Raw genomic sequence first — 12,628 nt, forward strand, 5'->3', positions numbered from 1 at the left:
TTGTCAATCAGTAATCTGATGACATGTTGAACATTGAAGGACAGAACCGAAACTGCTCATTTCTCTAATGTCAGTTAATGCTCCCTTCTCAAGTTATATCAAACTTAGTTTATTCATATTTATTTAATGTTTATCACTGAATCAAGAGATGCAATGTTTTTCGGTGTTCATTCTGGATTAGGGCACAGCCCAGTGACAGATTCCTTTGCTCAAACCAACTGGGAAATCCCATCACTAAGCCGGTCCTTTCCTTCTTACCTTCACTGTTTATCTTTCACTCCGCTCGTCAACATGTTCATTATTATCCTTTGCAGAAAGTCATTGAGCTCGTGAAGCAGGGAAACCTGGCAGACAGTTCCAAACTTCTCCTAAATCTGGTGATGGAGAAAGGCTCCGGGACCCGAAAGGTGATGTGGGAATCCCTTGTGAAAATGTGCCATCGCTTACCAAAGTTGGATAAAATATTGAAAGAAATACAACAACTTGGTACAGTAAAATCACAGTAAATAGTATTTCAGATTCACCCTGTAACGTTTCGCAGACTTGATTTCATCGAATGTGTTTGTTTTAATCAGGCTTTGATCACTCTGATTTTATGAAGACCAGGCAAGATTTATGCGGATTACCCAGTAACCTGAAAGGTAAGAGATAAGAAGGGAGATTCTTGTTTTTTGTTATCTTTATTGTCACATGTAGGCTTGCAATGAAGTTACAGTGAAAATCCCCTAGTCGCCACATTCCGGTGCCTGTTCGGGTACACTGCGGGATAATTCAGAATGTCCAAATTACCTAACAGCATGTCTTTCGGGACTTGTGGGAGGAAACTGGAGCACCCAGAGGAAACCCACGCCAACACTGGGAGAACGTGCAGCCTCCACATAGACAGTGATTAAATCCGGAATCGAACATAGAATTTAACATAGAATTTACAGTGCAGAAGGAGGCCATTCGGCCCATCGAGTCTACACTAGCTCTTGGAAAGAGCACCCGACACAAGTTCCACACCTCCACCCTATCCCCACAATCCAGCAACCCCACCCAACACTAAGGGCAATTTAGCATGGCCAATCCACCTAACGTGAACATCTTTGGACTGTGGGAGGAAACCCACGCACACACGGGGAGGATGTGCAGACTCCGCACAGACAGTGACCCAAGCCGGAATCGAACCTGGGACTCTGGCACGGTGAAGCAACAGTGCTAACCACTGTTCTACTGTGCCACCCAACCCTTGTTTAACTTTTGAGAGTCTGAATGATCGGTTGGAACAGCCTGTTGAATAAGTTGTCTGAATCTGATAATCAGGAAATAAAATTCTGAGAAACGTGTTTGAATATTGCTTGGATTTGTTGTCAATCTTCACCATTACCACAAAAGTTACAATTCATGGGCAGAAACTTGCACCGAATGCAAACATTCACTACGAAGGCTACAGTTGATCGATTTAGACATACTTTGAGCACCCACACATTCCTGAGGTGTTAGTTTCCGACAGAGGCACGGTTTTTACCAGTGCTGAGTTTACCACATTTATGCAATCGAACAGAGTTCACCACGTGCGTATCATTCGCTGCCACGCAGCCTCAAATGGGTTAGCCGAAAGAGCGGTCCAAACTTTTAAGCAGGGAATGGAAAAGCAGACCTCGGGATGCTTTGAAACGCGGCTTGCAAGGTTCCTTTTTTGCCATAGACCACTCTACATGTCACCATGGGGGTTGCATCATCCGAGCTACTGAGTAGACGCCGCCTCCGCACACACCTGAGTCTGCCAATCCCGGAAAATTGTGGGAGGGTCCCCCGTGGCCAAGCCTGATCGGAGCCGGACTGGGCCACTCGGACAGCCCTGCACAACTTCACAGTGGTGGACTTGGTGCATGTCCGGAACTTTGGCGATGGAGCCATGTGGATCCCGGGTGGTTTCATAGACCAGGCCAGTCTCACAGAAAGTGTGGGCACAAGGCCGTGAGGCAAGCAGACTTGTGGACCACCTCCGCAGTCGAATTTCTGATCTGCTGCCCCTGTTCCCGGGGGTCCCAGTTCCACACATTCCACCTGTTCCTTTGCCACCGCTAGCCCCAGCCGACACTGAATCCCTGGACTCCGAAATGGAGGACACGGACCAGTCCAACTCTGGCATGCAGATTCAGCCGCTGACAGTGCTAGAAGTCGCAGTTCCCGTTACCGCCAGCCCTGGAAAATGTTGCTCTCTTGTCCAGTACATGCCCCCAGACGCCGTACAGACGACACCCGAGCGCCACCCTGGGCGAAAAGGACTAAGTGTTCCTTGTGCCAGTCTGTGGACATCACTCCGGCTATTGGGGGGGGGTGGATTGTTACAACCCCCATGGAGGTCACTGGGCTTGGATCAATCGGTTCCCTGTGATATATTTTGGGATCAATCAACTAAATAGAACAGAAATTAACTGAGGGGTAAATTAAAAGGGGCCGCTCCGAAAAACGACAAAGGGAGCACAGTCCAAAAAAGAACAAAGGGGAACGGAAACTTATAAACATTAAATTAAAATCTGAAAACTGGGGTCGATCAAACAGTCCAACCCCTGCAGTGCCCACCGAGCACGGAAAGCACGGTTCCCTGTGACCTTCTACTGAATATGAACTTGGCCGGTAACGGGGCTTCTCCTTGAACGAGGGGAGCCCACATAGTATTAAACCCATGCCCTCATTGTGGGTCAGGATGGGAGGTCCCTCGGGGAGTGGAGTAAGTCTAGTGTGTATCTAAAATAAACCTTTATTTTACATCCTACATTTCGTTCCGCATGATCTCTCTGTTCAGCTTCTATAGTTAACAAACCAGCAGTTAATGTCAGATAGCCCTGAGTTATGTCTGGGAGTGAGCATGGCAGATAAGGGGCAAATCTCCTTTGGCTATGTCTCGTATTAATGTATTGTCCAAGATGGAGTCCTCCGAATTGGCAGAACCTCAGTCAGTTCTGACCAGTCCAAAGCGGGAGGTGCCCCACTTAAGCTTTGAATCCTTCAAAGTGAAACCTGAAACTGACACTTGGGTTTGAATTTACAGCGGGGAGAATATTGTTCTAACAATCTAGATTGACTTGAATTTCTTATGCCACAATGTATGCTTTCAAATGGTTAAATGGATTAGCCAATGGGTGGGGCTTAATCTTCTTCATACAGGTTCTAGCACCCGAGTGTGGGAGTGAAGTTTTGGAATCGAATGCTTCTAGAGTTCCATCTTAAACCAATCGTAGGGTGTGATTCTCTGGCTGATCGGCGAACGCGATTTCGGTGTTGGCGACTCCCCGTTTTCACCGAAATCGGGGGCGGCACCGCTTTTGCGATACTCCACCCCCTCGAAAACAGCATACTCGAACAATACCACGCACTCCGTCGGGACAGCCTCAGGACGTCACCTGAGGCCCTCCCCCGATGCTCCGCCCCGATGGGCCGATGTCCTGATGGGTGGAACACTTATCCTTTTCTTTTTATGAACTCGGGGGGGGGGGGGGGCGTTTCGTAGGCAAGAGGTGGCCTTCGCGGGGGCTGAGGGCACTGGAGGGGTGGTGGCGAGGGCGATTACTGGGGGACAGTATGTGGCAGGCCGGGTCCGCATACGGTCGGCGCCGTATCCGCAGGTAAAGCTGGGAACTTTACGCTGCATGGCTGCTAACCCCCCACCAGACGGAGGATCGGTGCAGCTTTTGTGTATTTTTCTCTTTGTAAAGCGCCACTGATCCCACACCGGCGTCAGCACTTAGTCTTCAAATCAGAGAATCCAGCCCATTATCTTTGAATATATATAGATATATATTTTAATTTTTTCATTCTCCTTTTTCACATTTTCTCCCAAATTTACACCCACCAACCATAAACAATAATCAGTAACAAATATGTCAATCCCCATATCAATAACAAGAATCGCATCCTCCCACCAAACCCCAAACATTAGCCCGCATGTTCACACAAATAAATGACAAAAAGGAATTAGGGATCACCCATAGTCGCTATTAACACACACAGACCCCTCCCCCCAACCCTCCCACCCACACACCCCAACTAATGTTCGATGTTATCGAGGCTGGGATTCTCGCCTACCCGGCGCATGTGCAGGGGAAGGATCTCTTCCGCCTCCGCCATGGTGAAGACCATGGCGAAGGCGGAAGAAAAAGAGTGCCCCCACGGCACAGGCCTGCCCACCGATCAGTGGACCCCGATCTCGGGCCAGGCCACCGTGGGGGCACCCCCGGGGTCAGATCGCCCTGCGCCCCCCCCCCCCCCAGGATCCTGGCACCGCCGTTCAGGTAAGTGTTTTGATTCCCGCTGGTGAGAGAGGCTTGACGGCGGTGGGACTTCGGCCCATCGCAAGCCAGAAAATCGCCACGGGGGGCTCGCCAACCAGCGTGATTCCCGCCCCCGCCGAATCTCTGGTGGCGGAGAATTCGGGACACAACGGGGGCGGGATTGACCGCCCCCGCGCGATTCTCCGACCCGGCGGGGGGTTGGAGAATCCCGCCCCCAGTTCTTGAGTGCATAATGAATAATGCCCATGAATTGTAGAACCCCTCCATCCTTCCCCTCAGTTCAAACTTAACCTTCTCAAGAGTCAAGAAATCCAACAGGTCCCCCTGCCACGCCAAGGCACAGGGTGGAACGGTTGCTCTCTCAACGAGGTGAAGGCTACAACATCTGCCTCCAACCCTGGCTGGTTCGACACCCCGAATATGGCCTCCCGGGGGTCCAGGTCCAGTTTCACGTGCACCAGTTTAGAAATTACCCTAAAAACCTCCTTCCAGTAATCCTCTAGCTTTGGACAGGACCAAAATATATGAATGTGATTAGCGGGGGCCCCCCTGCAACATTCACACACATCTTCTACTCCTTCAAAGAATCAACCCATCCTCGCTCTCGTGAGGTGTGCTCTATATACCACCTTCAGCTGTATCAGCCCCAACCTCGCGCACGAGGTGGAGGCATTCACTCTCCGGAGCACCTCACACCAGAACCCCTCCTCCATATCCTCTCCCAACCCTTCCTCCCACTTTGCTTTGATCCCTTTCAGTGATGCCTTCTCCTCTTCCAAAATAGCTCCGTAGACCACTGACACTACCCCCTTCTCCAGTCCCCCTGTCGTCAGCACCTCCTCCAGCAATGTGGAGGCCGGCTCCACCGGGAAGCTCTGTATCTCCTTTCTGGCAAAATCTCGAACCAGCATGCATCTCAACGTTTCCCCCTGCTCCAGCCCATACTTCGCTTCCAGCTCCTTCAATCCTGCAAACCGACCCCTAAGAAACAAATCTTTTAGTGTCTTAATCCCTTTCTCCCATTTCCGAAAATTTCCATTCCACCTCCCCGGCTCAAATCTGTGGTTCCCCTGAAACGGCATTTCCCTTGACCCTGCCCCCAACCCGAAGTGTTGCCAAAACTGCCTCCAAATTCTCAATGAAGCTATTATTACCAGACTCCCTGAGTACTTCCCCGGGGCCATTGGGAGCGGCGCTGTTGCTGGTGCTTTCAATCCCAACCCCAATATATATATTTTTGCATGTTTTCCTTTGTCTAACACCTACTGTGTCTTGACTTTTCCCTGTCAAGCATTCACAGTATATGGGCCTTTGGGTGCCATAAAGAACCAGTGATGGCACAGTTTCGCCTTCTGCCTGCCTTCTTGCCAGCTCTGCATTGCAGGGGGTACTTTTAACATAGTGCCTGTAGTTCACGCAATCCCCGCTCAGGTAGCAGTGTGATGGTTCAGCTTTTGAATTTTTAAAATCCCAGCATCCTTCATCCGAATCGGGCTGTTGAAAGGAGAATGCTCTTGAAATTTTGCATGCATTGTTTTGTGAGGCCTTTTCAAATTACTTATTTTACTCGAGGCTACTCTGGGGACAAATGCGACAAATGCTTTATCAGCAAGCGTACCGTACACAACACTACTACTGCTGCTCCTTGTTTGTATCCACACCCTTGTTTAGCTCATGAATACACAATATGAAATACATCTGTTAATGACTGAGTTTTAGGTGTGCCCTGAAAGTCAATCCGGAGCTTAAAACCCATTGATAAAACATTCTCTCAAGTAACCTCGTGTGAATCTTATCAAAGGCTTTCTGAATGTTCAGTGACCATGTCCACCAGATTTCCGTCATCCACTACTCTAGTCACTTCTTCGATAAACTCCAGCACAATTTGTTTACATTGTTATATGAATTTATAATGTTCACATCCCTTTGAACAGTAATCCCTTGAAACATCCACTCAATAACAAGGACCAGAATGATGGACGTGTAATTTCATGGTTCATATTTATCCCATTTAGGGATAACTACTAAGAGAAAACCATAAAGAAAGGAGAAATATTAAAATAAATAATTTCACAGAACAGAATAAGAAATCAGAAAATGTTTGATAAATGCAAATTTCTACAGATATTCACACAGTTAAACATTAATCTGGAGAATAAATGAGGAAAAATAAATATTCAGGGTTACTGGGAAACCAAACAGTTCAAATGAACTGTGAATGTTTATTTGCTCTAATATTGCAGAGTGAATTCGATAATTCTATTTTTTGCCGTAATCATTGCAGGACTGTTATAAAAACACAATTAAAGAATCTATGTGTAAAAATCCTGAAAAACAGCTCGTCATTTATGAAATACAAAATAATGGGGAATGGTTATTATTTTTGAGTGTTCAGTGCAAAGGTAGGCCCGACCCAAAGCTGAACTATTTCACTATGAGTTGGGCAAGAAGGCAGGCCCTGAATCCAACTCAGCCAGGAGGGGGGATCAAACCCCATGCTGCTGGCACAGTCTGACCCTCCAGTGGGTGTTTGGCCAACTGAGCCAACGGGGTCCTCAATAACTCGGGTAAGCTGGCAACAGCCTGATCGAATACTAGAATTCCCATATTCAAATCAGCTGCTCTCATATATGCAAAGACAATGGGCGGAATTCTCCCCCCCCCCCCCCCCCCAATCATCGCGGCGAGAATCACGGCTGGCCGCTGGGAGAATCGCTGCTCGCCGTTTGCAAAAGGCGAGTGGCGATTCTCCGGCCTGAATGGGCCGAGCGGCTGCCCCAATACGACAGGTTCCCACCAGCGCCATCCACACCTGGCCGCTGCCGGCGGGAGCTGCGCAGGAATGCTGGGGGGGGGGGGGGGGCTGTGGCAGGGGAGGGGGGTTCCTGCACCGGGGGGCCTCCAATGGGGTCTGGCCCGCGATCGGTGCCCACCAATCGGTGGGCCGGCCCCTCTAAAGGAGGCCCTCCTTTCCTCCGCCGCCCCGCAAGATCCATCCGCCATCTTATTGCGGGGCGGCCTCGGGGAGGACGGCAACGGCGAATGCGCGGGTTGGCGCCATCTAACCCGCGCATGCACAGGTGACGTCATTTACGCGGTGCCGGCCGCGTCATTTACGTGGCGCCAAGGCCCAGCGCGCATAAATTACGTGATGCCGCTCCTAGCCCCCCGGGGCAGGAGAATAGGGGGCTGGGAGCGGGCTCCGACGCCGGAGTGAAACACTCTGGTTTTCACTCCGCCGTCGGCACTTAGACACCCGTTGGGAGAATCCCGCCCAATATCAAAGATATCCTGCCAAAGGCAGCATGTAATAACAGTGAGACTCGAATAATTACAATATCGACATCACCCACTTAAATCTACTGAGACCGTAAGGCATAGGAGTATAAGGAAAGGCCATTTGGGCATTCAAGTTGTTCTGCCATTTAATGAGATCATGAGTGACCTGATGTGATAATCTGCAACTCCACTTTCACGCCTGATCCCCATAACCCTCGATTCCCTTACTGATTAAAAGTCATCTCAGCCTATTTCCCATTCTTGCAGCGAATTGGGATTATTGACAATTTCACAGACTTACTGACTAGAACATCGATTGTCAGATAATCAAGAACCTTGTACTTCCCAATGAGGTGACTATAGTAAGGCCAGGTCAGATAGGGTTAACCATCAGTGAGACCATCACCTTTATAAAATCCTCATCTTCAGCAAGTATTAAATCAAGTTATGATTAGAAACTTTAATGTGATATTGCTCACTTTCAAGCAATGTTTCAATTAATTTAATTTTAATTCTGTGCAAACTTTAATGCTAACTGTAAAATAAATCATCTAGTCAGTAATATTGTATCCAAACTTTATTGTGTTAATGCAATTTATTTCCTGTCTGTTCTAATTGAAGATGTTCAGCAGAAACACAAGGAGACACTCCGGGTACAAACTGAAACACTGAGAGTGAACACTATCCTGATAAAGGAGAAGGTTAAGATTTTCCAGCTGGTTGATCGATACGCTGAGCTAACGATCATTTCTACTGTTCGAGATCGGACACTTGTAGAACATGAACTGCTGGCAAGAGGCCGAGACCATGAAGAGTGGAGAGAGAAACTTCTCCGGAGAGAACTAGAAAAAATCCAAACTGATCAATTGTTCCAGAAATGTTCTTCCCCAAAAAAAAAACAAATCTGTGAATTCAGCAGCAGTGAGTGGAGTCCCAGGAATTGGAAAAACAACAATGGTACAAAAGATTGTTTATGACTGGGCCACTGGGAAAATGTACCCACGCTTTCAATTTGTTTTCAGTTTTAAATTCCGAGATTTGAACACAATTAACTGTAGAATAAACCTGAGGAATCTGATACTGGATCAGTATCCTTACTTTGGGAATGTTCTGGGAGAGCTCTGGAAGAACCCAGAGGGATTGCTGTTTATATTCGATGGTTTGGATGAATTCAAGGACAAGATTGATTTTGCTGACAATCGGAGAAATACAGAACCTCAGTCCATGTGCACAGATCCCGAATGCTGGTGTGAAGTGTCTGACATTGTGTACAGTTTAATACAGCACAAGCTGCTCCCAGGATGTTCAGTGCTAGTGACCAGCCGCCCCACTGCATTACATTTATTGGAAAAGGCGGAGATCAGTGTCTGGGCTGAAATCCTGGGATTTGTTGGTGATGAACGGAAGGAATATTTCAACAGGTATTTTGAAGATCAGACGGTGGCAGCAGCTGTTTTCAAACATGTAGAGGAGAACGAGATCCTGTACACCATGTGCTACAACCCTTCCTACTGCTGGATCCTCGGTCTATCACTGGGTCCCTTCTTTACACAAAGGGTCAGGAAACAGCAGCGAGTTCCCAAGACCATCACCCAACTATATTCCTACTATATTTACAACATTCTGAAAAACCATGGCCGAGAGATTGAAAGCCCCCGTGATGTGTTACTGAAGCTTGGTGAGATGGCCTTCACAGGAGTCTCCAAGAAGAAGATTGTGTTCAGAAATGGAGATTTGATCAAGTCCAATCTGCAACCTTCCCAGTTCCTGTCTGGGTTCCTGATGGAACTTTTGGAGAGAGATGTTTCTGCCCAGAGTGTGGTTTACACATTCCCACACCTCACCATCCAGGAGTTTGTAGCTGCACTCGCACTATTCCTGACTCCAGATCCTGGAGACATTGGGAAACTCCTCAGTGAAACCCACAGCAAGGAAGATGGGCGATTTGAAATATTTCTCCGTTTTGTTGCTGGTCTCTCCTCCTCACAGGTAGCTCGGCCCCTGAAGATGTTTCTGGGTCAATTTCTTTATCAAACAACCTGCCGAGTGATTGACTGGGTGAAGGAGAAGGTTGAAGGACAGATTAGAAACACAGAGAGTGAATCGGGTAAAAGGAACCTCCTGAACACATTCCACTACCTGTTTGAGTCTCAGAATAAAGCACTGGCCCAGGCCACAGTGGGATCTGTGGAAACACTTACATTTAGTGAATTGCGACTGACTCCAATTGATTGTGCGGTCCTGTCTCATGTCATTGGACTCTGTGATAGAATAAAACACCTCGATCTATACAACTGCAACATTCAGTGTGAAGGACTTCAGCGGCTGGGACCCGTTCTGCACAAATGCCAGAATTTGAGGTAACTTATTGTTTGGTTCCTCAGCTGAAACTTTCATTGTTGAGAAACCGTTTATTTTGTTGCAAAGCGAATGAATGGCTGCTAGTTCATGCAAAAGGTGGCAGAGTGGGAACAAAGGACTTCACAAAATAACAAGTGTAAAGTTCTAAGATGCAGAATAGACTGTTGCCTTGGCTGACAAGTTGTTCTTATACTTAATGGGGACTTGAAGAGTGTGATCATGAATTAAGTTGAAAAGAAGCAATAAAAATATAGATAATTTAAATATTTTAAAGATGGTGCAGCTCAAAAGCAATCTGATAAATAATGATTTATCATCGCAAGTGCAAGTTGTGCGGATCCCTTGGGAAAATAAGTCCTTTATATCACCATAAATATTTAAATAATTTCATAGAATCATAGAATTTACAGTGCAGAAGGCGGCCATTCAGCCCATCGAGTCTGCACTGGCCCTTGGAAAGAGCAGCCTACCTAAGCCCACACCTCCTGATTTCTGACTGGGAATGTGAAATATCTTGAATTTAGAAAATAAGAAGGCCTTTTCAGGTATAATTATTTAAATTGCTTCCAAGTCCTTTTATTAAATTAGGAAACTGCTTGCTGTTCTGAAAGCTCACATTACCACATTGCCCATTTATACCCAGGATGCAGACACAAACTAAACAACTGGGAGGAATTTCCAGATATCTGTCTGGTTCTTGCACATAGTGGACGGTATCCGATAAAATGTTCAATGGTACACAACAGAATTTCTGATAATTCATCCCATATGTGAAAAATCGATGAGGAGTAAGAAACTCCTGGTAGCTCCTTCAGTCTAACAATAGTCAGGCCTGCAGTAAATGCAGAACCTGTTTAATAGGGTTCAAAGTATGAGACATCCCTCCCCTACACAAGTAGAACAGGAACAGTTCAACCGATATCCATATCAACCATTTCATTAATAGCTTGTTTGAAGTATTATTATACCAGGTAATATAGGGTGGATTATCTGGTCCCTCAAGTGCGTATTTCCCATCCACCCGCCATTTGCTGGCAGCAGGATTCTGTATTCCCGCCGCTTGTCAGTGGGATTTCCTATTGAAACCACCTCATGCCACCGCAAAACCGGGAGCACCAGAGAATGCAGCCCAAGGTTTGAAATGGAAAGTTTCAAAGAGGCAGATTGTTTATATCCTCATCTGATGGGAAGTAGGAACAGAGTGGGTATAAATGGACATAAGAGAGTAAGCAATGCAACGGGGTACAGGACACTTTGACTATGCTGTTAGGCAGGATGAATGGGAACTCAGTACCTAGGAATTGAATGTGGCTGGCACTAGTCTATATTGCAGAAGCAGAAGAAGAGGGAGCAACGATGCTAAGAATAAATGGATGGTCATCCGCCCAGAGGCTCCAGGTGGCAATGTTAGATGTTAGATGACTGGCAACATGGAAGGACAGAGCTCCAGACATCAGAAGATCATAGCAGAGCAAAGAGGGATATGAATGCAACAGAGCCCTAACCCTTAACACAGGAACAATAGCTGAAGGCGGATCTACCTGGACATGATCAACACCCAGTGATGCCAGAAATTGTGACCATCCAGCCAGATGGTTACAGGCATCTGTATCCTCATTGCTGAAGACCTCGCAGTACTGGCTAAAATTACTATAGCCTTGAACATATACATTTCTGGCTCCTTCCGAGGATCAGGCATGTCCTTTATAGGCTTGTCACGTATGACTGTACAGCACTCTATATCGCAGGTCACTTCACATTCATTTAAAGCACATTTGTTTAATGACAGACTGATCTTGCAGAGACAGGGGCCATCGAATGACAGAGGATTAAACGATAACGACATTTCAAGGTGGTCCAAAAATGAAGAGCAGGTGTCAATACCATAGAAGAATAAAGGCAAATTATGCTGGATTTGTTTTGGTCGACCTGAAAGATGGCACGAATGGAGCAATAGTGAAGTAAAAGCGCCGTAGTCCCAAATGGCCTTAGGCTGCTACCCCTTTTGAGGGGGTGAGCTGACTGGTGGTGATTTAACTTGAGGATCACCACACCTCAGATGAGGGGCAAGTTTGAGAAGGCGGTCCTTCATGAATTGCAATGGTAATAGAAGAAATTGTAGTGTTCAAAAGGAGGGTAAAGGCGCATGGCGTTATGGGTAATGTATTAACATGGTAGAGGATTGGTTAACTGACTGAAAGCAAAGAGTGTGGATAAATGTTTTTTTTTTCTGGTTGGTGATCAGTGGCTAGTGGTGTGCCTCAGGGATCAGTGTTGGGTCTGCAATTATTCACAATTTACAGAGATGATCTGTAGTTGGGGACCAAGTGTAATGTGTCAAAGTTCACAGATGACACGAACATGAGTGGTAGAGACAAATGTGGAGAGGACACTAAAAGTCTGCAGCGAGATATAGATCGTTTAAGTGTGTGGGGAAGGGTCTGGCAGATGGAATTCAATGTTGATAAATGCAAGGTCATCCATTTTGGTAGGAATAACAACAAAATGGATTATTACTTAAATGGTAAAAAATTGCTGCTGTGCAGAGGGACCTGGGTGTCCTTGTGCAGGAATCACAAAAAGTTGGTTTGCAGGTGTAGCAAGTAATTAAGAAGGCAATTGGAATTTTGTCCTTCATTGCTAGAGGGATGGAGTTTAAAAGCAGGGAGATTATGTTGCAGCTGTATAGATTCTGGTGAGGCCACACC

General features: G+C 46.7%; 1 pseudogene; it reads left to right on the forward strand.

Annotated features, from left to right (window-relative positions):
* Positions 1-12,628, forward strand: part of LOC119968001 — an 84,081-nt pseudogene that overhangs the window by 20,485 nt on the left and 50,968 nt on the right.

The sequence above is a fragment of the Scyliorhinus canicula genome, chromosome 6 (genome assembly GCF_902713615.1).
Source record: "Scyliorhinus canicula chromosome 6, sScyCan1.1, whole genome shotgun sequence".
In the NCBI taxonomy this organism is placed as follows: Eukaryota; Metazoa; Chordata; class Chondrichthyes; order Carcharhiniformes; family Scyliorhinidae; genus Scyliorhinus; species Scyliorhinus canicula.